Source organism: Ostrea edulis, chromosome 10 (genome assembly GCF_947568905.1).
Source record: "Ostrea edulis chromosome 10, xbOstEdul1.1, whole genome shotgun sequence".
Lineage (NCBI taxonomy): Eukaryota > Metazoa > Mollusca > Bivalvia > Ostreida > Ostreidae > Ostrea > Ostrea edulis.
The window spans coordinates 9374608-9402316 of record NC_079173.1 but is presented as its reverse complement, the minus strand read 5'-3'; the positions used below and the strand labels follow the sequence as shown (position 1 = coordinate 9402316).

General features: G+C 33.8%; 1 pseudogene; it reads right to left on the bottom strand.

Moving 5' to 3' along the window:
* Positions 1–1461: 1461 nt before the first annotated feature.
* On the bottom strand, positions 1462–17821 carry LOC130046421 (S-adenosylmethionine-dependent methyltransferase Rv2258c-like; annotated as a pseudogene).
* Positions 17822–27709: the final 9888 nt, after the last annotated feature.

The following is a 27709-nucleotide window of genomic DNA, read 5'->3' as shown; positions in this document are numbered from 1 at the left end:
AACATTGAGAAGAGAAATTGGTCTCCAGTTGTTTAGAGAGAATTTTGATTTCCCCTCTTTGGGTATGCAGGTTATAATTTCTTGTTTTTGTGTTGATGATAATTATCCTTGGTCAAATCCATAATTTAATTATGGCACGACAACAAATCCAATTTTTTTCCAGAAATTTTTAAAGAATTCAGCTGTGAAGCCATCACTACCAGGGTTTGTTATTTGACATATCCTTTAAAACTATCGATGCTTCTTTGTGAGTAATATATCCTTCTATTGTTTTTTTCTCTCTCCATCATATAGTTTAGGAACGCTAAAATCCTTTAATATATCAGATATTTCAACATCTGTTTTTTCATTTATATTTTTATTACACGAATATAAGTTTGTATTCTGATGAAGACATATTGCTTACGGCGAGTGTGACCGGTCCTCCTAATTCGACATCTGACATTTCCAGGGATCTGTGTTATCCCTAGTCTCAATTTTCTTTTCTCTCTGGTATTCATGAGATCCATCTCCTTTCATTGTTGTACATCAATGTTCATTATATTCACCATTTTCTTTAGAAATAATAGAACATTCTTTCTTTACACTATCGAGTGTATACCTACAATTGGATAATTTTGGTGGGAGGTAATAAGTAATTCATAGTTGTTGTCTTCGAGGGATCCATATTAGGTATGTTAAATAAGACGTCCTCAAATCTGATTTATTGACACCATTAATTGAAGTATATCTCAACAGATTATTGTATTCTTAAGAATAATGATTATGGCTTCCAGGGATTTATCAGATCGCAAACACCATGGTCCCATGTCACACCTGCTGTGACACGATAAGGATCCCTCCATGCTCAATGACCATAAGCGCCGAGTATAGGCCTAAATTTTGCAGCCCTTCACGGACAATGGTTACGTCTCCATATGAGTGAAATATTCTCAAGAGGGACGTTAAACAATATTCAATCAATCTTAGACACCATACTAAAAGGGCAAAACGACATATTGATCTGATTGCAGAGAGGTACTATTCCTGGTGGGAAACCTTGAAGTTGACTTTTTCTCTTTTGATTTCCTAAGGTTTCGATTTACGGTTTCGTTTGATTCGCAGTTTACACGTTCCTGATGTATCTGAATTTATGCAAGAAACTTCTCTGCAAATCTCATGTTTATAGAGAAACGCAGTTGTTGAAAAATGAATAACCGTTTGAAACTTCACTACTGTATGAAATCAGTGGTCATACATGTACAACTACAACATGCGTAATCAAAGAAATCTTATTTTGCAAGTTACATTTACATGTCTACATATAATATTAATGAATTCATTATATACATACATACATATATATATATATATATATATATATATATATATATATATATATATATATATATATATATATACATACATATATATATATATATATATATATATATATATATATATATATATATATATATATACATGTATATATATATATATATATATATATTTATATACATGCCGACCTTTATAGTTATACTTAATTCTTTCTATGTTATTAAGATTAGATAATAAGACACAGCATTGTGTATTACATTTCTGGCTCTGCATTAAATCTGCATACAAAGCTAAAGGTTCGGTTTAGGTAAGGTCATGTTATGCGATTCATTTTAAGGTTATTAGCTAAAATAATGATTTTAAATTTGTGAAGCCTCTACTTTTGGAAGACAATGCCCTCTTGTACTTTGTCAATGTCGTTGTCTTTAATCTTGATCAATTTGAACCCATGTTCCTCTATCTTCTGTTTACGACGCTCGTATCCCCAACCGATGCCGTAACCATTTCCAGGTTCACCCGAAGAACTCACTGGAAGACACGAAAAAAGGCTGATTGGCAAAAAGAATTGTGCTACTTTGTCGTTAGCTTGTTTTTCGGGGTAAGAGGACACGGGCGGGTCAAACACTGCTCCGTAACCATCTGGTTTGAGGACTCTCTTGAACTCTTTCAAAATATCGTCCACACCGTATGCATCATGGAGGACATCGTTCATGAGGACGAAATCAAATTTGTCTGTCCATTCCGGTGGAAGGTCCGAACCTTTTCTGCAACTGTACTGGATGTTCTACGGGCCACCTTTTGCAAGTTCCATCTTGGCTTCGTCTATGGAGACTTGGTCTGTGTCGATACCGTATATTGTACAGCTGGGGTACATTTTGGCCACCTCCCTGGCATGTTTCCCATAACCACACCCGATATCCAACAGCGTGAAAGCCTTCTCTGTGAAGAAAGTCAATGTAATATACATAGATTTCAATGCTTCAGACGCCATATGTAATGTATTTGCTATATATTTTTATACACTACACTACTGCTAAATATTAATATCAAACCTTGCTTTAGTTCCAGTACGGGGACTAGTAAAGTCTTGTTCCAGTCGCGGAGAAATTCTGGCGAGCGGTATATGTCAAACCACTTGAGAAATGGTCCGTGATATCCATATCCTGTGTGAGAAGGAAATATTTTAGTATGTATGTGTGGTAACATATGTAGTAAGCATATAGTTCAAATTCCAAAACTCATATTATTCGGAAACCATTGCTATGTTTCTTTTTACTATTTGAACGACTTTAAGTTGAGTGTTGATAAAGAAAACTTTTTCAATTGCACTTTTGGACTACTGGTGCTTATCTCATGGGATTAATAATGATGTAAATAAGTTATGATCTTTGAATAGGACATTATACATTTATATACGAATTCACTACCCTACCATTTGACTACAGTTAAAGAAACTTATCTGAATATGATTTAAAAACGAGGAAATGTTGGTCATACGTCAAAGCCAATGACTGCAGACACCATGTATCACATATTAAGTGTGCAGGTTCAGATATTGGAGATTTTTATTAGATTGTAATCAATGACAGTCCGGGTGAACTTGGTCATTAATGGTGATGTTGATATAGTTGAACATGAGGACCTCAAATCACTTATCTTAAAAGGTCCTAAATTCAGAGAACTCAGTCTTTCAAATGGCAACAGTTATGAATTGTGTCGAAGATTTTGCCAGACCATGTCAAAATGGATTGAAAGTATAAGATGAATATTAAGATCGCGTATTAGATACATCAAAACAAAAGTACGTACCATCTATTCTTCTTTGTTTAGTAAATCAGATGTGATCAAAGAAATAGATATGTTACATGAGGAAGATATTTTGGTTTCAGCTGAAAAAGCTTGTAACAACATTTTCTTTGTTTGTAAGGCTCTTCATTTCAACTCTATTTTAAACGAACTTGGCATTGATTCCACATTTCGTATTCGTACTTATATTCCAAATGCCTTTTCAAAAGATGAAATTCTTTAAAACCATCCTTTAATTTAGACATATTTGATATTCCTGTCAATGGGGTAAATAAATACGAGTTATCGTGGCTATACTAGATTACTAAACTTAAAAACATTATAACTGTTTCATAAATATTGTGATTGCGTTTGTTATACGTAATAACAAAAGGAATATCGTTGTTTATATTGCTTTCTTTGCGACACGAGGTACTTTAGATATAAATTGTTATGTTTCGTGTTGTATGTATTTATATACAATAGTCTCTTTGATTCCCTTGGACACGAATTGTGCTCCTTTATTAGCTGACTTGTTTTTATATTTTCATGAAGCAGAGTTTATGCAAAATAATATAAATTAAGAGAAAAAATATTTCGCTGTGGCCTTCAACTCAATATTTAGATATATCAATGACGTTTTATACATTAACAATAATCATTTTCATTCTGATGTCGATTTGATATTTCCCTGTGAACTTGGAATAAGACATCAGAGTCTTCCACATCTGCTACGTACTTAGATATTTGATTGAAATTGGATATTAAGGGTAAATTAACAACTCAACTTTATGACAAAAGGGATGATTTCAGCTTCTCCATCGTCAACTTACCATATTTATGTAACAAAATTCCATTGTCACCTGCACATGGTGTTTATATCTCTCAAGTGATTAAAGGGAAAGGCAACCCTCACCACATTGTTGCTTTTATGAATAAAGTATTATTTACTGATACCACAAATGACAGTCTTTCACAACAAAAATCCTTGCTGAATGATTAAATCAATATGATATATTTTGAATTACCCTCCCCTAAGAGAGAGGCCATTGAAGTTTGATTTATGACGTCACACCGTCGTTTCCGGTTTATGTCAGGAGCTCTGTAAACATGACAGGTCACGAACAGTTAAGATTAGAGCCGTATACATTGAGCCCGTTCTTTTGCAAGAAGAAATTAAGATCAAAGAACATTCAGTCGAGTCGCAGACCAGGCAGACGATACACTGTACACGTTTCTTCATATACATGCAAATGTCTCAAAACTCAACTTATCTTTACGCAAATGATGGATCCACAGTTTACAGCCTTTTCTTTTCAGATGAATTGGTTAGATCGGAAATTTCGAAAAACAAAGTTTTCACACCTCCCTTCGCATTAGTTTAATCATCTGCTTGACAGGAAGGCATCAATCTATTCGTAAAATATACCACATGCACATCTTTGATGATCTTAGAATCTCATTAAAACCGGAACAGACGATGTGCCGTCATAATTATTTATTGTAATGGTATTTAATATAAAAGAGTTCCACATCATGGCAGGCTCTATAGATAGTGGGAATTTCAATTTTTGGGGGTTTTCAAATTAGTACTGAAGCTTATATGGGCTGTATATCAACAATATAGTATGACAATTTTTTTAACATATAATTAATCCTATCATTTATACTGTAAAAGTTTTTGGGATTGTTTACCCCTTTAAATACGCAAGAGCTTGTTCTACGTATGATCAGTCTTTAAATCGAGGTAGGCTTCGACAAAGAAGTTGCTGTTACAAGGGTTTCAACAGTCTTGTTTAAAGTCAGCATTTTGCAACGTATATGGTCGTTATGATGTTTTATTTGTATAGCTAATATTTCAATTACAAATACGAATAATAAAGCAGATACTCGACGTCCTTGTCGAATTCCTCTTTGCATTGCACATGATTTTGAAATCCACCCATCATTTTTAATTCTAAAGACATGACTATTATAAAGCGTTTTTATCAATCCAATAAATTTATCTCCAAAGCCAAACTTCTCTAACATTTTAAACATGAAATTGTATTCAATTGAATCAAAGGCTTTTTCGAAATCAAGAAACAGTAATATTCCATCTAAGTCATTTTGCATGTAATATTCAAAAACATCTAAGATTAGTCTTGCGTTTTCTCCAATATATCGACCTTTAATGTAAGCACTTTGTTGACGCCCAATTACTTTACTCGCTATATTTTGTAAACGATGAGCTAATACATGAGCAAATATCTTGTAATCAGCATTAGTTAAGCTTATAAGTCTATCATTTTTTGGATTATCTTTTTCTCCCTTTTTATAGATTAATAAAATGATTGCGTTTCTTTGAGAAAATGGTAATTTTCCTATTTCTATACTTTTAAGTAAAGACATATAATAAATATCCTTGATATCATTCCAAAAAACTTTGTAGAATTCTGCTGGTATACCATCTTGTCCTGGAGACTTATTATTTTTCATATTATGCAAGGTGAAGATAACGAACAGTGATCAATCTCATAACTCCTACAAGCAATACAAAATAGATAGTTGGGCAAACACGGACCCCTGGACACACCAGAGATGGGATCAGGTGCCTAGGAGGAGTAAGCATCCCCTGTTGACCGGTCACACCCGCCGTGAGCCCCATATCCTGATCAGGTAAAGGGAGTTATCCGCAGTCAAAATCAGTGTGCCAAGAACGGCTTAATAATCGGTATGAAACACGTCAGACAGCATTTGACCCAATGCGAGGTTGTATTGACGAACTAGATCGTTATAACGACCATAGAATTTGCGAAATGCTGACTTCAATCGAGACTGTTGAAATCCCTGTATCATCAACTTGTTTGTCAGTAGCTTACCTCGATTTAAAAACTGACTATACCCAGAACAAGCCCTTGCATATCGAATCAGTTGAGATATATACACACCATATACAGGTGATAATGGAATATTGTTACATGAATGTGGGAAGTTGACGATGGAGAAGCTGAAATCATCCCGTTTGTCATACAGTTGAGTTGTCAGTTTGCCGTTAATGTCTACTTTCAATAAAATATCTAAGTATGAAGCAGAAGTGGACGACTCTGTGGTGTCCTTTATTTCGAGCTCACAGGGATATATCAAATCGACATATGAATAAAAGCTATCATTGTTAATAGACAAAACGTCATCGTTTATTAACTGCCATTATCAACTGCCATTTTGTATTCATGTATACTTGGCACATCGTCACACATTTTCTTGTTATTGTTCATAATAATTTTACAGTTAATGTTCTCAAGATAGTTTTGAATATTCACATTATCTTTAATGTTACTCGTATATAAAGTTTTATAAAATTTAATCAGACAATCCATTATTCCTGTGGTGTTTATATATTCTACTCCATTTTCGTCTTTTATCTTATTGATCGTGTTATTTGATTGCTGTCTTTTTTCAAAGTTTAGAAAGTAAGACGAGCTTTTTTCTCCCTTTTCTATCCATACAGATCTAGAGCGTATGTATGCTCCACTGCATTTATCAGCATAATAATTTCTTTCTCAAGTATATGTTTATAGTTCATATTTATTTCAGAGAAGGGTTTTGATTCTATTTTTTTTTATTTGCATTTCTATAAACTTTATACGTTTTTTCTTACTTTTATCTAAATGTTTAAAATAGTTTGTACAAATTTGTTTGATGCATATCTTAACATGTTCCCATTTACTTATAGGATCATTAATTTCCCAATTTATAATTTCTTGCCTTAATTTTTGAAAAGGAAGTGCCATTGGATTGGAAACGATCATTGATTGTCATATTACCAAAAAAAAGGGGGGGGGGACTTGACTCTGTGTGACAACTATAGAGGAATTTCCCTACTGTCGATCGGTACCATCCAAGGTCTTCTCCAGAATCATCATTGATAGAATTAGGGAAGGTGTTGAGGAAGAACTGATAGACGAGCAGGCTGCCTTCCGTAGTGGGAGGGGCACAACAGAGCAAGTTTACATTCTAAGAAACATCCTAGAACAATGCCAGGAATGGAACGCCCCTCTGTATATTAATTTTATAGATTTCAAGAAAGCCTTCGACAGCATCATTCAAGAGAAAATGTGGATGATACTAAAGCACTATGGCATACCAGAAACATTCATCAATATCATAAAGAACATGTATGATGGAAGCAGATGCTGCGTGCTAGAAGATGGCAAAACATCGGACTTGTTCGAGGTAAAATCTGGAGTCAAACAAGGCTGTGTCATGTCAGGATTCCTTTGCATTATCATTGTTGACTGGATAATGAGAAATACAAACAACAGAAATCGTGGCATCAGATGGAAATTCACCAGCAGACTGGAAAATCTCGACTATGCTGATGACCTCGCCTTATTATCCAGCCGATTCGCTGATTTGCAAGAAAAGACTGAAAGACTGCACACAGTAGCCAATAACACCGGCCTAAACATCAATGCCAAGAAAACAATGACAATGAGAATGAACTGCAAAACCAATCAAAAAGTGAAAATCGATAACAAGGAAGTAGAATACACCGATTCCTTCTTATACCTTGGAGCTACTATGGACAAAACTGGTGGCACCGAATTTGATATAACCAGAAGACTCGGGCTTGCAAGATCAGCCTTTAGTGCAATAAACAAGATCTGGAAGTCATCTAAATTCAAAAGTGATACTAAACTGCGCCTCTTCAACACCAATGTAATATATGTCCTCATGTGCAGAGTTATGGCGAACAACTAAAAAAGATGAGGAAAGATTAGATACCTTCCAGCGCAAATGCCTTCGTACAATACTCAACACCTACTGGCCGGAGAAGATCTCAAATGATGATCTCTATAGACGGACAAATACCATACCATTGTCAATCAGCATCAAAGTCCGTAGATGGAGATGGATTGGCCATGTTCTGCGAAGGAACAACAACAGAAATATAAAGATTGCACTAACATGGACGCCAGAAGGGAAGAGGAGAACTGGAAGACCAAGGAATACCTGGCGAAGTACAGTTGAAAGCGAAAGGAACAATCTCGGATGGACCACTTGGCAGAGAGCTGAAGTCGTGGCAGCAGACAGGTCAAGATGGCGAGGGATGTTGGCCGGCCTCAAGAGTCCATAGGGCCCAGAGAGGATATGTATGTGTATGTATGTATTAATTTTCTACAGAAAAGTTCATCATTTAATAATGATGTATCTAGTTTCCAATAGCCTACACCACTAGAGTTTTCTGATGTGCACAGTTAAAATACAATGCCTTGGTGATCAATTAACCTGTTATTGTCTACATTGGGTGATTTTCTTAAATATATATTATTCAATGGGAAGCATGCCTATTCTGAAATAAAAACATAATCTATTCTACTTTTGGGGATATTGATTCCATCACACCACGTTAATCCTTGTTCACAACTTTTCTGCAAAAAAACTTGGTATATATTTTAAAATTGGCATATTTAGATAGTTCCTGGTTGTGGCAAGGAAACAAAAATGAAAAGCTGACTTCTTTATTACAAAAAATTGTATATAAGGACATTACTAAATTATTGTAACAATGAAAAAGAAATAAACTTTGGACCAATCGAAAATCGAACCTAGGATCCTTGTAATACCAGTTAGATGATCTACCCACTGGGCTAACCAGATTGACATACGAAGTATAGTAATATTACTAGATGTAAACTTTAAAACTTAGACATCTTGTTGGTGGGACCAGGTGCCTAGGAGTGGTAAGTATCCCTTGTTGACCGGCCACACCAACCCTAAGCACCTATATTTTAAACAGGTAAATGGAAAAATTCGTAGTTAAGATCACTATGTAAAGACCGGTCTAACAATTGGTATGAAACTTGTCAGACAGTAGCGACTTAATTGACAAATTGTATTTGCAAATTCGATCATTAAAACGACCATAGCAATTGCGAAATACTTACGAGACTGCTGAAAACATTTAATTTGTCTGTTACCTGTCTTAACATTTATCATACTGAGAACAAGATATAGCATATGAACAATATCAATCTCAAAATTGAAAGTTGGAGAAATAACGGATTCCTGAGGTGGGATCAGATGGCTTAGGAAGAGTAAATATCTTCTGTTGACCGGTTACGCCCGCCATGAGCCTTATGTATTGATCAAGTAAACTGTTTTAATCCGTAGTCTAAATCAGTGTGTAAAGAACAGCCTAACAGTTATTATGAAATATTCCAGACAACATTTGCCTTAACGACAGGTTGTATTTTCAACAAGATTATCATAGCTACCACGGAATTTGTGAAATCCTAACTTTGAATAAGATTGGAATTAAATATAATAATAATAATAATAATGACTGGTTTTATATAGCGCCTTTTCCAGCGTATGCTGCTCAAAGCGATTTACAATAATCAATGTACATTATTACCCCGGCAGACCTTATATCAATCTAGAACTCTCTCAGCCTCCTTCGAAGCATACAGTGCAAGCTGTCATTACAAGCACTAGAACACTAACATTCTAACAATATCTTTCACTGTCTATAGCCAGGTATCCCTTTTACACTTGGGTGGAGTGAGGAAATTCATGTAAAGTACCTTTCCCAAGGACACAACGTCAGCCCTGCCGCGGCCAGGACTCGAACCCACGACCTTTCAGTTGAGAGTCTGACGGCCTAACCACTCGGCCACCGACGCCATTATATTATCAAGTAGTGGCATACCTCGGTTTAAAAATCGATAGTAAACTTCTAAACCGACAACATGATAACACTTGTCAAATTACTCGGGATACAAGGGCATCATATGCAGGCGATAGTGGAGTATTGTACACTACATATGGGAATTTGACGATGGAGAAACTGGAGAAATCCTTTTTAGCATAAAGTTCATTTGTTAATTCATTCAAAACGATATTCATATTAGGATTTCTATTATAATTTTACTAATTGTTTTACTCTTTGAATGCATATTTTGTTTTAGTTTTGAAGCATGGTCTTAAAGGAGTAATAACACACCAGAAAAATTTGATATGAATTGGAGGTGGTTGATATGTACAGTAATACCGTATAGTGGGTTTATTTCGCGGGTCTAACATTGGGCGATTTGCTGGCTGAAATGTATGCTAATAATTTTAGCGGAATAAATGGGGACAGGTAAGAGTTGTGTCTCTTTCAAATACTGAAGTCGCAATTGGGTTCATATCTGGCGATTGACATATTGGCGGAAAGCTATCTAACCGCTAAAATAAGCCAAAATTATAACCCCGTGGAAAAAACAGCTATAATGTATTTTAAAATTGAAAATTTTAAATAAAATGCAGTTTTAGTAAAAAGCAATCTGGGGAAAGATAAACCCCTTGCTAGACTCAAACACACAAACTACAGATAATCAGTCGGCATGTAAGCCTAATAGGCTGCCCACCTACATGCTGTAAGTGATTAGATTTAAAAGGAATATACATGTACACCATTGAGGATTCTTGTATCTATATTCATATTTCAAAATAAAATCAGCAATTATGATGGTGTAGTATTCCTTCTTAAACTTAATTCTAAATGATTTAGAAATTAAGGCGAATGCACACGAAGTAACATTAGCAATCAATTCTTTCAATATATAATTCAACAAAATATATGACCATATTATGTTGGTTTAAATTCAGTCATTTGTAAGAAAATAAAACTTGGTGAATATTCATTGAAATTGCATTTTGTTTTCATTTTTCGTTTGATACTGAGGTTGTCTCTGAAATATAGTAATTGATGAAAGTGTACGAGTATGTATTCTGCTATACTGTAGATGAAAATTGAGGTACCAAAAAGTTAGGATAATTTTCCGGGGCGTAGCAAGAAAAAAACCAACACGCTATCAATTAATGCTATGTCACAGGTCCTTATTGGATACATAGATTATGACTTTGTTGTTGAAGTGTTCCATGACACTATCAATATGTATAAAGAATTTTGTGTGTGGTGTTTAGACGTGCTTGATGTATTACTGAGAGAGATGCTATAGACATGATTGATGGATCACTAAGAGATACGTTGTATACATGCTTGATGAATCACTGGGAGAGATGTTGTATATATGCATGATGAATCACTGAGACAAATGTTATAGACATGCTTGATGAATCACTGAGACAGATGTTATAGACATGCTTGATGGATCACTGAGAGAGATGTTTTAGACGTGCTGGAGAGATATGTTGTAGAAATGCTAGATGGATCACTGAGGATATGTTGCAGACATGCTTGATGGATCACTGAAAGAGATGTTGCAGACATGCTTGATGGATCACTAAGAGAGATGTGGTAGACATGATTGATGGATCACTGAGATATGCTGTAGACATGCTTGATGAATCAATGAGAGATATGCTATAGACATGATTGATGAATCCCGGAGAGAGATGCTTTAGACATGCTTGATGAATTAATGAGAGATATGTTATAGACATGCTTGATGAATCAATGAAAGAGATGTGGTTAACATGCTTGATGGATCTCCGAGGGAGATGCTATAGACTTGATTGATGGACCACTGAGAGAGATGTGATAGACATGATTGATGGATCACTGAGAGAGATGTTATAGACATGCTTGATGGATCACTGAGAGAGATGTTATAGACATGCTTGATGGATCACTGAGAGAGATGTTATAGACATGATTGATGACTAACTGAGATAGATGCTGTAGACGTACTTGATGGATCACTGAGAGAGATGTGATATACATGATTGATGGATCACTGAGAGAGATGTTATAGACATGCTTGATGGATCACTGAGAGAGATGTTATAGACATGATTGATGGATCACTGTGAGAGATGTTATAGACATGCTTGATGGATCACTGAGAGAGATGTTATAGACATGATTGATGACTAACTGAGATAGATGCTGTAGACGTACTTGATGAATCACTGAGACAGATGTTGTAGACGTACTTGATGGATCAGTGAAAGAGATGCCGTAGACACGCTTGATGGATCACTGACAGAGATCCTGCAGGGGATTAACATTTCTGACTGAGTACTCGTTTACTTTCCTCAGTTCAAATATCAGACAGTTGGTCAAACTAAAATACTTCTGACAAAAAGTAATGATCAATTTAAAAAATTGTAATCTTCCATTGGGATCATTTTTTTTACCATTGTTACTTTGAGCTGTGTGTTTTAATTCCTTAACACAGAGTATTTAGTAAAATGGTTGCCAAATTTCATTTTCACTGCTCTTTGTAAAGCTTTTATTTAGATTTAGGTCGATAACCATTGGAAGTACAAGTAAACATATCTCTTCTTTCATTCTAGTTAAAATTATGTCTTGTGAATCGTGCAAAAAGCCGGGACAAGGCCAATTATTTCAACTACTTTAACTTTGAAGGTTCACGTAAACGTAGGGCAAGTATTGCTGGCAACCAACGGTTGTTTTAAGATAGACACAGGTAGAACTGATCAGAGATTACCCCAGGAAAGTCAGAATTTAAGAATGTACAGACATCTGGCATACCTGTCATGTCCTCACCACCGAATAAAAAGGTGTAGATACAGTGGTCGTTGCACACCGATTTTGACTGCGGATTGCTCCGTTTATCTAATTAAGTATAGGGCTCACAGCGGGTGTGCCCGATCGACAGGGGGTGCTTATTTCTCCTAGACACCCGATCCTACCTCTAGTATATCCACGGGTCCAAATTTGCTTAACTCTTAATTTCATATTGCTGATAGATATTATGAGATTGATCACTTTTCGTTATCTTCACCTTTTCTTACATATATAATACATGCAGCAGATGTAAAACGTATGGATAAAATAACGTATGGTATATGTACATGTGCATGTATGTGAAACATGTTCTCACACGTACATATAACATACGTTTCTGAACAGAAATTCAACAAGTGGTTGAAATATACGTGCGATACACATATTGCATGTGTTTGATTTCAATGGACGTGAAACATTCGCTGCACATTTTACTGTGTAAATTAACTTATAATAAACAAACCATTCGGTCCATCTTTTTCCATAACATTTTCCAGTTTTTGAAATTGCTCATAGAAAATTGGAATGACGGTGGAATTGTGACCCCATTGTCGTATTATAGCTTCGTCGTACGGAAGTGAATATTTTCCGTCGTCGTGGAGTTTGACAATTCCTGCTCCTATCATACCACTGAGCCATTCTTGTAGGTATCTGTCGGAAAGAAAAAAAGCATGATTACATAACACAGTTTTAAATACACTTCAAGGACGGATTATAACAGAAATTCCACTGATTTCTGATACTGGAAACAGGGAAAACACCCATTTGCTGATACGAATATAACATTTACATAGTGCCAGATATAAAACAAGGTAAGAAGAGGATGCAACGATGAAACAGAATTAAATGAAATTAAATGACAGTATGTAAAACTTATACGGTACCAATTTTGATGAACCAGATGTGCATTTCGACAAATAATGTCTCTTCAGTGATGCTCAACCGAAATGTTTGAAATCCGAAATAACTATGAAGCTTTAGAGCTAAATATAGCCAAAATCAGCGTACCAAAAAAGTGGAGCCAAATTTGTCCAAGGATAAGAGCTATGCATGAGGGAGATAATCCTTAATTTTGAAATGAATTTCTAAATTTTATAACAGCAATTAAATATACATCCGTATTTTCAAGCTAGTAACGAAGTACTTAGCTACTGGGCTGTAGAGACCCTCGGGAACTAACAGTCCACCAGCAGAGGACTCGACCCAGGGGTCATAATGTAAAACTTACACGGTACCAATTTTGATGAACCAGATGCGCATTTCGACAAATAATGTCTCTTCAGTGATGCTCAACCGAAATGTTTGAAATCCGAAATAACTATGAAGTTTTAGAGCTAAATATAGCCAAAAACAGCGTGCCAAAAAAGTGGAGCCAAAGTGGAGTGGATATAAAACGTTATATCTGTAAAAATTCTCAAAATAAAACATGATTAAGATCTGTAGATTAATTTTTTGTGTGTGTTTGATAATTAAAAAAAAAACAGTTTATACAAGTTAGAATCTAAAACGGTAATTGATAAAAGTGAGTTTTAAGACATTGTTTGAAAATTTCAAGAGATGTTGACCCCCCCCCCCCATTGATGTCATCTGGAGGGTCGTTCCAGAGATTACTGCAGCCCAGCTAAGTTGGCATTGTCTGTTTTATTAATGAATGACAAGGTGAAGACAACAAATAGTGGAATTCTTTAGATCCATTTAAAAAATTAATTTTGATATAAAAACTAAATCAGGAGATAAGTCTTAGTACCATGACCATCGCTCTTCTGAATCCACAGAAGTCCCAGAGACATTACTTTTTCCTTCTGAATTATATTTCTTGTCTTGGAAAATGAATTTATGTGATCTCCCGGTTTATGTCTGTACCTTTTCCACGGTGAAAATATTTAAACATATTTCAGCTTGTCCGGAAATGTTTAATTTGATGTCAATGATGTTTATATTTCCTTTGTTATGCATGGTTGAAAATAAAGTATTAACATTGCTGTCACACCTATTGTAAATATTTAATTATTATTGAATATGAAACAATTGAAAGCTCAAATGTCATCGTCTGTACGTCTGTCCGTTTGTAAGTTTTTCTCAATTTCTACCACACTTGGCAAAAAGCATCCTTGGGCTTTTACGTTTGTTGAAATGAAGGGCTATGCCTCTTTCAGAAGGGGAAATAATTACAAAAATGCAGATTTAGGATGGGGTCATTTAAAAATCTTCTCAAGAACCATTGGGCCAGAAGAGCTGAAATTTACACAAAAGCTCCCTGAAATAGTGCAGATTCAAGTTTGTAAAAATCATGGTTCCCCGGGGGTGAGATGGGGCCAGAATAGGGGTCAAATTTTTATAATAAAAAATATAAGGCAAATCTTCATAACTCTTCTTCTTCTCAAAAACCACTGGGTCAGAATAGTACACATTTACATAAAATCTACCTGACATAGTGCAGATTCAAGTTTGTTAAAATTATGACCCTGGGATAGGAAGGGCCTAAATAGGGAATCAAAGTTTTACATGCAAATATATCTATTAGGGGAAATCTTTAAAAATATTCTAAAGAACCACTGGGTTAGAAAAGTTTATATTTACATGAAAGCTTCCTGACATACACATAGGTCTATAGGCCTCTTGTTCATATTGCTTATTTTTTAAACGCGGAAAATGGAAAATTAAGCTGATACTGAAATATTTTGTGTTTAAACACCACAGTCTGTAGAAGTGTTAAATGACCTGGATATCTTCACGATATTAACAGTGAGTAATCCCGTTGCGTAATCTCCGTGTTGGAAAGTGTTCAATGCTAGTCAATGATAAAATCTTGATAAAAGGTGTACAGGCGTATTATGGAGTCTTGCATAAGTCACTTGACTCGAAAGTAAACAATGCAGCCCAAATTTTGGAATTTTACTACACGAGTTACCGGTAACATTTAGGCCTAAAAGCTCGCTTCGCTCGCTATCAGTAGAACAACACGATATCAGTAAGCATCAACATTTATTAGCATAAAATAACATTTTCAATGCTTTTTAATTTCAGTCGTGGAATTTATATATTTTGATATGTGAATGACCTTATGTATGAGCGGGGCTAATGTAAACAACACACATACTACAGCGGCGCATTACATTGAAACATCCGGGATTCGAGTTTAGCAATTTTGTCAGTGCTAATTCATGCTGACATTATGTACATGTACATTGTAAATTGAATTAAATGTTGTGTAATTATGCATTGAGGAAGAATAAACGATTGTAATTAATATACAAAAGTTGAATTCTGACAACCGAGGTTTATCGGGTCATGCTTAAACACGAACATTTACAATTAATATACAAAATTTAAGTTTATTCAACATCAGAAGTAACATACTGAAAGAGTAGTTAAAATAAATGCATTTGCACTATATATCAAAGATTAAATGCCGAAAATCATCACCACTTATATAACTATATGTTATCTAAACCAAGTATAATGGGGGAAAGAAGAAAAAAAGTTTATCAAGACACAACATCAAAAATCTAATAGGCCACCCCGATATAAAGAAAGTGCATGCCAATCAAGAAATCACATTTGTGTAATAATATAATATCAATTTATATCTAACAAGCCGATGTAATTAATATTGGAACGGCCTGATAGAACCGTATCTATAAAGTACTATATAGTATAAGACGCAGTTACACATCAAATAAATAAAATCAACTAATTTCAAAAAATAGATTTTCATGCGAGAACCAGATATCAATATAGTACATTGTACAGTAAAACTCTGATATAGCGAATTTCTGGGGACCCTCTATAAAACTTCGCTATAAGCGTAATTCGCTATACGTTTATAGCGAATTCATAATTCAAATATAACGAATTCGTTATAAAACTGATTTGTTCTACATGTATATCAGTTCTATAAGAAAGCAGCAATCGATATACTTGCATTTGTATTGTCTTTAAGAGAAATGAAGCCTATATATTTTCGAGAAGAAATATGTTTATACAAGAAGTATACACATTGATTTATATATGATAATCTATCTTGATGGATTATTAAGTCATGCAAGAACATGTCGAAAGAAATGACAATAAACTTTTGCGCAAAACATACATGTACAGTCTATTGCAATTGTCATTTACTTGTTGCTTTACACAAATAAAGGAGTGTACGATAAAATAAATGCAATCAAACTTCAAATTTAATTAACGAGAATAGTAAACAATACCGACAATATATTTCCTAAACGTATGTGTAAGTATTTTGCGTTAACAACCTTTTTTGAAAAAATACAAACAGAAATTTTGTAATAAGTGTTGATCCTTTATGTCAATGGAAAACGATTGTTAAAAATCACATAGAGTTTAAAATGAAAAAAATAAATTCGTTATAAAAGGTGATATTTACGTTCATTTTTAATTCAAAAGGAATTTACTTCGTTATATCCGTAAATTCGCTATATCCGTGTTCGTTATAGACGCAGATTTTTATATAGAATATATAAAGAATTTGCCGGGGAAATCGTTTTCACTTCGCTATAGCCGTAATTTCGCTATATCCGTATTCGCTATATTCGAGTTTTACTGTATATATATTTACCAACAATATTAGGATTTTTCGCAGTTTTTTTTTTTAAAGTTATGCACAAATTTCTATAGGGTAATGTTACGACATGAATTATTTGCATGTTCATGAGCGGTCAGAGGTTCTTATAAATATTCAATTGTTTAACTGCAACACCTTCAATATGATAGTAGAAATGTTTTCAAGATGTCCACAATTTATATGGTTCTATAGACAATATTCTTCTAGATGACCACGGTTTATACGGTACTGTATCACATACTGGGGCTATAAATTACTGTTTAAACATTTTGTTTGAGTACGCAAAAATAATTGTCAGGGAGAAAGGGACATTTCTGAACTACGCGCTGTTTTTAAGGTTCTACTTACCGTAACCTTTTTCCTGACTTTTGACTGAGTTCCTCTGCCGTGCAAGGCTGTATTTCTATGAGGGCATCGAGTATCCCTGTTTTGTAACCGAAACAAAAGAGAAGGGTACTCAGTCCGTCTCTCACCAACTGCTTCAGATCTCGGGGAGTTGCAGGGGACGACATGTTAGCTGTCTAGACAGAAAGCACTGCAAATCTACTGTCACATAAGATGAGTGTTCCACGAATAGACTCTCACTGGGTGACTAATGCATGCAAATGCTAACAACTGCACAAAATCTGTTATTCACCCCACTTCAACTCTTATCTAGGCAAGGTCGATATATTGCAGATGTATGCATGTATTACACTGACGCTACAAGTGAACAAAAGTCGCATTATTTATAAAAAAAAAAAATTGGATGAATTACTTTGGCGTAGTTTGGTTATAATAAATACGAATATAAAATTCCTTCAAAATAAGCGACTTGATCTCCAAAAGTTGAAATATGTAAAACTTATATGGTACCAATTTTCATGAACCAGATGCGCATTTCGACAAATAATGTCTCTTCAGTGATGCTCAACCGAAATATTTGAAATCCGAAATAACTATGAAGTTTTAGAGCTAAATATAGCCAAAAACAGCGTGCCAAAAAGTGGAGCCAAATTCACCCAAGGATAAGAGCTATGCATGAGGAAGATAATCCTTAATTTTGAAATGAATTTCTAAATTTTATAACAGCAATTAAATATACATCCGTATTTTCAAGCTAGTAACGAAGTATATTACACCTTCCGAACTCTATATTTTTTTTATTTTTATTTTTTTTTTTTTTTTTTTTTTTTTTAGAAATCATTGGAATAAACAACATTCCATACGATAAATTGTATTCATTTTACTTATCGAAACATACATTTAGTTGTCATCTTTAAATATGATAAATTATGAAATTGCTGTCAAACTTACCCCCCTCCAAAAAAAAAAATCTGTATAAGTTATTTTAATTTTGCAAATCCATGAACGTTGCTGTTCTATATATTTTGCTGTATCTTCGATACCCGCACTTTCTTAAACGTTCTGGTAGTTTGTTGTCGCCCTGGTTCGTGGAAAATTATTTCTAAGGTCCTGGAGAAGTGCAGTAAGGTTTCAGAATTTTCATTTTCATCCTGGGGCCCAAATTATTCAGGGTCGGAAAACAATGGGTTTTTTTTTTCTCTAAAAATAAAAATAAAAACCCCGATTCCCAGAACTCCTCTGACAATTTACGCAGTAGCCAAATAATCTTTTGGAAGATGATTGGTGGTGTCCTGTAGATGTGCAATAAGTATTTTATCATGGCGTCATTCACTTCAGGTGTGCAGTATGTTCATCTTAAAGTCCTAGACTATATTGCATGTATATGTCACTGAGCATTTGTACATTTTTATGTAAACAATCACTTTTGCTCAGTCATGCAGATGTTATCTGTAACTAAAAGTACCAACTTGCTGATTAGTTCGACATTGACCTCTACCCTGGTTCCAGTTCAGATCCTGTCTTCTAGATCACTTAAACAATTCACCCAACAGCCATATCAATTTTCGATCTTTTTGTTCATCTATATCCCTATCCCTAAAACCATCATCTTTGAATCAATTTCAGTTTTATAATCATGCTACATATATCTGTAAGTATGTAGTGGAGTGCAAAATATATCAAATGCATACACGGTGCAGTTATCCTAAGGTATGGAGTTGTAGGACTCGGAGACGGAGAACCGTGCCACAACTGCTTGCAGGGTGCCTGGGATACTGGGATGACCAGTACTCATGTATTTATCACATGGGACATGTTACTGACCCCTCCTTAGTATTAACATACACAGGTAGACTGATTTATGATTTTCCACATTTCCTAGGTCTCTTGGTGGTACCAGGTTCCTAGGAGGAGTAAGCATCCGTTGTAGATCAATCACATACTCCATGAGCCCAATATCTTGATTAGATAAACAAACCAATCCGCAGTCAAAATTAGTGCGCAACGAACGACCTATCAATCGGTATGAAACACGTCAGACAGCATTTGACAGGTTGTATTAGCAAACTACGTCGTTATAACAGCTACAAAATTTGCGAAATACTGTCTTTAAACGAAACTGTTGAAACCCCTGTACTATCAACTTGTTTGTCAGTAGCTTGCCTCGATCTAAAACCTGATCATACACTTAATAAGCTCTTGTGTATCGAATCAGGTGAGAGACATCAACACCATATGCAGGTGGTAATTGAATATTGCTACATAAATATGGGAAGTTGACGACGGAGAAGCTGAAATTATCCCGTTTGTCATAAAGTTGAGTTGTTAGTTTGCCGTAAGCATCTATGTTATTAACATTTACATTGAATGGAATCAACTTCTAAATTTTCTGATATGTACCAAAATTATTTCGACAGAGTAGAGCAAACAAACAAGTGTGTTGGCAGTTTTTGTCATGGCTTTACTTATTCTAAAATATAAATGACCGAACAAAAAATACAATACAATGTATAAATAATAAATGAAAATTCACAATGAGCAATGAGACATCAATGATTATATTCCATATTCTCAATGACCAAGAATCGTCAATGTTTAACCAATATTCACAATGAAGTTCATCATCAATAAGAGTTCAATATTCATAGGTCAATGAAGTTAAGTGGTAAATGGATTTTACACACAATGGTCTACATCGACTTTTCCAATAGTGTATGATGTAGAAACAATGAAAATGACACAATGACGGAAGCCCAAATTATTGGCCAGAGACTCTGGCAAATTAACAGAATCTGCGGCAGAGCTTCAAGCAGAATTCAGCCATATGTCCGAAGGCGTCAGATCGCATTATCTGATGCCTGAAGACATTCGCCACAAGTGGGCATATTTTGCCCATGCCATGACAAACCTGACCTATTGACGTAGAGGTGGATAAATTGGACATTTTCACATATAATTTTATACAAACCTGCTAGTATACCATTCAAAAATACAGTTTGGGCAATATTAGAGAGATGAATACCATCTGGGTATAACGTAGGGGTACAGTTTTGCAAGTCGGAGTAATTAATGTAGCCACCATTTCTAGCGATAATGAAATTGGACATGGAATTAACAGTGCGACATTTAACTCTGGACACGACAAAAGTCCGGAGTTTCGCCAACCCTTTTATTAAGGATACAAATAAACCCTTTACAAAAAAGATGGGATTTTATGTCCACAAGACATGCACCAACATTTACACTTGTAACTATTGTAGTTTTTAAGATATTTCACCTGAAATCAAAAAATCCCATGGGATTTTGGAGGGATTTTTAATCCCACTTGGGGGATTTTCACTCCCACCAAAAATCCTATGGGAGAAAAAATATAATTTCTCCCATAGGATTTTAACTCCCATATTTAAATTTAAAATGGGATACAATGTCCCATAGGAGGAAATGTCCCATAATGAACATGAAATGGCAGTGAATATCCTATTTGAGCATGAATGGGAATAAATATCCCAAATAAAACACAGGATGGGGACTTTTATCCCATGAATATATTAATAAAGCAGAAAATTGTATCTTAAAGAGTGTTGTTTGTCATGATTCTTAAGAATGTACTTGCAAGCTAAGGAATGACATTAACTTTATATCTAGTAATTACACTCCTAAATTATGTAGACCTATACATGTGTTAATGGATAAATGTCTAAACAACATGAGAAATTAAATTATATTAGAGCTCTGCATTACTAAACTCTTTCCCATGCAATTTTAATTGTATACATATAACCCTATCACAAAAATATTAGAATAAAATTGAACGGTATTAAATTATGCAGTTAGAACACTAACTTATTTACATGCAGCTGTTCACATTCACTATTTACAACCCTTTACAGGTCGTCAGGTGTGAATATTCACAGGAACCGGTATTTTTGTCTGTAATAATAATAGTAGGCCCTATGGTACCATCCCCAATGAAAAAAATAACCCAAAAGGAATGGCACCATTTCTTACTCAAAACTTCGCTTCAAAATAATTCGAAAATTCGGCTTTTATCGTCCCCACCCCAATTGTCATTCTGATTCAGTAATCCCAATGCTTTTATTAGGGGTGTGTGGTATATACCCCTACTCTTATCATTATGGGGTTCCTCTGATATGTTGTGGAATTTTGGAATAGCCTAGCTTACAGTTACAACTTGTTTACAATATATTAAAATTAGTGTTAATTAAGTGCTTACGGTGAAATCTGCTACTGCTAGATGATGCTAAGTTGTTTCGTGAACCGAATCAGACATCTCCAACAAGATTCTCGAAGATTTAACAACACAAGAATCATTTTACAAAATGCATGCTTCGGTCCATCATTCTCCCTCTGACAATCACATTCATTCTGAAGTCAAAGTACTTTCTCCTATACCTTAAGCGTCAAAAAGACTTTGACAGGTAAATACGAATAAACGGTTAACAGACATCTCGACCCTAAGAAAGTTCAGTCCTGGATGTTCTAGTCCAAAAAGAAGTATGACCCAATCTTATGCATTAATTTATTAAATTTCCGGTTGAGCAACACCCAAATCCTCTAGAGACATTGTTTACAGTTATATGACATTACCTAAATGTGTGACACAATATTAATCCACCCCTGCTCAAAGGGGCATAAGCACCGAGCATAGACCTAAATGTTGCAGCCCTTCACTGGCAATGGTGACGTCTCCATACAAGTGAAAAATTCTCAAGCAGGACGTTTACGTTTTTGTTTTGTTTTTTTAAATTTTGTTTTCATTTTTTTAAATGTTAAACATGAAAAGTATAACTGAATCTGTGTTCACAGCCAAAATTTTAACCTTCTGGATGCAGGAATAAAAGCAATATTTTAGCCTTCATTCTGTGTCATGTAAACAAAGACTGGAGTCTTTTTATGTTTACATTTAAGGTGGCTCACTACACCGGAAAATAGTTTCTCAAATCAGTACAAATTGATTTAATATTTTAAAAAAGATCTGATGATATACAATAAGTGTGTATGCCAAAAACAGCAAAAAATGCAAATTTGGATAAAAACATGATTTTCAAAAATATTATTTCAACACATGAACAAAAGACTGGTGGATTTGAGCTCAAGATCTGTAGTTCACCAGCCCAATGCTCTCTCTCTCTCTCTCTCTCTCTCTCTCTCTCTCTCTCTCTCTCTCTCTTGCCCAATGCTTTATTAATTAACCACTTAGCTATGGTGTTATAGACGAATAAATCGATCGATACAAATACTTTCCCAAAACATTTAAATCGCCATCTTGTAACATAGTGTCATAAAGCTTTAGTGTAATGAGTACCTTAACAAACCAGTGAAATGTTTAATTTTGTAATTGAATTTTCAAAGCATCTTTACTTTGCACATGCAATTTTACAAAGATTATTCAATAAAGGGTAAAAAAAAAAAAAAAAAACAACACTTAAAATAATTGTTTTTGATCCACTGTAGATTTTAGGAAAATATTAGATTCCTGGGTCAGAGAAATCTAGACATCATTAAATGATAATGAAGTATTGTATAAAAAAAAAAAAAAAAAAAAAAAAAAAAAAAAAAATTCAAGACTCTCCAATATGTTTGCAACTAGGAGAAATGGTCACAAGCTATTTTACACCCCCATCCCTCTTGGATCGAACCACTATAACTTTTAGGATAACAATAAATCCTCTCCCAACAATGTGCACATCTGCAAATGGCAATGAAGCATTGTACAAAGTTTCAAGTTTATCAGATAATCCATACAGGAGGAGAAGCATTTTAATGCTCAATTTAAGACTTTGTGACAGACAGACTTACAGATATGGACAGAAAGTACAAAAACCATATAATTATATGAAATGATTTTGCATGTAAAAAGTACATGAAGTGCACAATTATGATTTAAATGTAATTATCATTTTTATTAGGAATTTAGATGTCTCCTCTTTTTGCAAACAATTACACATCTATATATGAAGATGACATATATAGTGAGCATATAAAACACTCCTACCAAAAATGCAAACAAATATGTGCAATGCGAGTTTGAAAAATATTTATGTCTTAAAAAGTGATTGACTAGATATCAGGAAGCAAGCAAGCTCACTCCATGTTACTGTGCTACAACTAACTGAAATTCACTACATTATGCAAAATCCACCCAAAAAGAACCAAAACCTACCAACACTAAATACCAATATATATCCATGTGAGCTGGTCAAGGTTTCAGGAGTGAAACAATGTGTTTTTTTAACTTTAAATCATTATGTTTTACTTTTGTAGGATATTCATAATGTTGAAATTGATTTAAAGCAATCAATTTTCAATTGGAGATACAAGGTACATGTATGCACATAAATGTACCACCCTGAATATCATATCATACCTTATTATAGCTGGCAAAATTATGAAATGAAATTTAATGTCACCACAGAATTTATAATTTCCATTTCTTTCTCTCAATTCACATGGAGACCTCCTTTTTTAGAGTCTTATTTTCTTTTACTTGAATGTTCTAAATTGAAATCTAAGGAATAATAATCTTGGAAGAAAAATCTACATGAAAATATTTTCTACTTTGAGAAACAAAATGACAAACATAACTGTTTTAAATGTAAGTCAGAAATAGAAAAATAATTCAATTTAATGCACTTACATATGTAATTGAAAGAAAATTCCTTTGAGTACATGATTTTAGAATGAAAATAAGATTGATTAATATTCAAAAAAGTATTTCAATTTCTTCAAAACTTCGATCTTCAGATGATTTTCCATCCATTGACACCCCAAACGTATGATCACACACATTTAGCAGGGACATATGTTCCTCAAATCTCCTTCACATAACACTTGACTACTTTTGAAATGCAATTTAAGTCTTTTTAGAAATTAACAAAGATGAGTGTACAGATTCATACCCTAGCTGTTGATGATTGCTAAAACTGATCACTACTCAAAACTCTGAAACAAATCTTTATGGATTTTTTTTGTATTTCACACACACACGCACACATACACGTACATGCATACACACATCAAAAATATCAACAAGACACTGACCCTACCAGCCACCTGAGTTATTTAGTTAAAAGTATTACTAACCTCAATATGAATGAAATCTATATAATACAGTAACTTTTCTTGCTCTAGGCATGCATTTATATGCTAAATTCTAATATTCAGTAGAAGTATAATATAAGGTGTAATTCATTCCCCCAAAAGCGTCTATACTGATGAAACATTTCACAATTATAAACTTGATATACACTTTTAACACTATTTGGATCTGACCTTGAATCAGAACCCTGGAGTTGCAAGCGTCACAATTTTTGTACATCTCTTTCTGTTTTTCTTGACAATGCATCCATCATTTATAATATTCTAGTGTCAACAAAATTAAAGAAGGATTCTTTTAAATCATAAAGACATGTGATTACTATGACCATTTTGGTTCCATCTATTTGAAAGCTAGTATCAAAACCTTTAGATTCTAACATGTATATATAAACTGTGTTTTTAATTATCAAATACCAAAAAACCAACCAACTTTTAGCTATTGATCTTAATCATAGTGTTTTATTTTGATAATTTAATTTACAGATACATGTATAAGTTGTCATAATGTCATTTAATTCTATTTTATTGTTGCATTCCTCTTCTTGCCCTTGTAAAGCACAATCTGATTAAAATAAGATCTTTGATCCGCTCCGTTACTGTTATAAATAAGATCTTTGATCCGCTCCATAACAATAACGGAGAGGATCAAAGATCTTATTGTAACGACATAACAATAACGGAGTGGATCAAAGATCTTATTTTAATCAGATTGTGTAAAGCACCTTAGAGTAATAAACTGTTTTATATAAGGCTGCATGTATATAAATTTTATTATTATTATCACTGATCGAGGTCATGAAATTTACAATTACCTGTTCCTTCTTTACCTAAAAGTATCAATAGCATTAAGGAAGATGTTATCTAAATTTAAATGTTTTACACATAAACACTATATATCAAGTTTGGTTCCTCCTGGAGTCAGAATTTCTACCCTAGGAATCATGATATTTACAAGCTTGATGTTTTGTTTACTGTCACAACAGAAGCTGACCACTAGCAATAGGTCACATGAGAGAACCAATTGACCTAAAAATCTATTAATTAACATGATTGAAATGTTTTAATCTTTATATCCATGATAAGATATTCTTTATATATTTTATATTGAATTCAATTTGGTACTTTGACCTCTTTATTTTCAAAATAATTGGAATTATGTCTATATACACACATGTGAGAGTTGGCCTCCAGGTGTCCAATGAAGAAATTATGAATAATGGAATGACAAATTAATGATTGTCTAATGCTTACAGGGATGGATCCAGGAATTTTTGAGAGAGGGGAATTTTAGCATTAATTTTGGTTATCAAGGGAGGGGGGTCCACCCTCAAAATGTGTTATTTTTACTTTATTTCAGCAAAATTTCCTGAACCAGCACCCCCTCTGGATCCACCACTAGGTTATAATTTACTCCTTCATTCTTGATTACAAACCTAAGGACACTAAATTGTAATTTCACATTTTTTTTTATTTGACAATATTTCATTATCACACAACAGCAAAATTATGAAAGCATATACATGTACGTACAATAATAGCAAATTGATTGTTCTGACATATCATTTGATATATACATATATATTCATAAGAAAATTTGAACTATCATGCATATTATGGATTATCAGTCATCAAGTTTTTTTGTTTTTTGTTGTTTTTTTTGTTCAAAGTAATTTCACATTTTGAATCTTGCTTATTAATTGATATGTTGATATGGAATCAAATGACATGCATGCACGCAGAAGCTATGTGAAAAATGTCAGATGTTGTGTAGCAATTTGTAAACCCAATGATTACAAAGCCTATTAGTATTCTATATCAGTAAAAGAAAATCCTATTTTAATTCATATTTTGCAATAGATATGATAAAAGGAATAAGCATTTAATAATAATTATCAAAATCTATAGTTTAAAATTGAAAAACAATCTCATAAAAAATATAACATATATTTTACACATGCATTTTTGTAAAGTTTACAAAAGGAACAGATTTCCCCCCTGAATTTATATAAAAATCAGTATTATGTCCTGTGACATTTTGTTATTATGCTTTAATAAACTTCTAATATTGACTTTGTCCTTGCATGGTCATTTTGTCCATTTTTTTTTATATCTGTACCCAGGTTTTGTCTTGTGACTTTTACCCCAACTAATCCCTTTGTGTATAATACACATTGGATGTTCTTTACAGCTCAGCAAGCCCCTGGCTTTGTTTCTCATTGTTCCTTATCTACAATTACTGGGTGAATGACTTTGTGAAGTTGTAATTTGCCATCTAATACATTTATAAGCATTTCATGTCATGATCAACATATCATGCTATTTCAGTCAATATTATAAATAATTCATTTGATACATAATATGTAATATTGTAGGCTTATATGGTGATATTTGGAAAATAATGGCAAAGCAATTCTCAGCATGAACATTGAAAATTATGTTGCAATATACATCACCCAATACAAAGGCAAAGGATACATTTTAATTTTTACGTTTAAATTCATATGAAATATTGTGAAATTCATAATCGTGTGAATGCATAGCTGCAGAACTGTAGCTCTTTGAGAAAATATTAATTGGTACAGATCTGTCCCAATATTTTCTCAGAGAGCTACAATTTTGCAGCTAGTGAATGTGGTTAACTTATACTACCATTAAGATATGTAATCTCTTTCTAATATGTGTTTAATTTGTACCTTTTTCATATTGTACAACAAAGTATAATTTAATGCACATTAATCCTCAGATTATAATAATGTTTTTAAATTTTTTTTTTTTTAGGCTTAATTTTTTTTTATTTATTTGTACAAATAGAAATTAAGTGCATCATAATATATACTTTTAAAGGTAAGATGTACAATTGATACATAATCACTCATACCAACCATTCATACTCCACTCAAACATTTCAAAACTATGGATTATAAATTTTGATTAGTGCAAAATTTGTTAATTTCTATAAGGTCATCTCAAATCTGTTAAAATCATATTAGTGACTTTTTGGGGGAAAACACCTGAAACACTTTTAAAGCCAATTT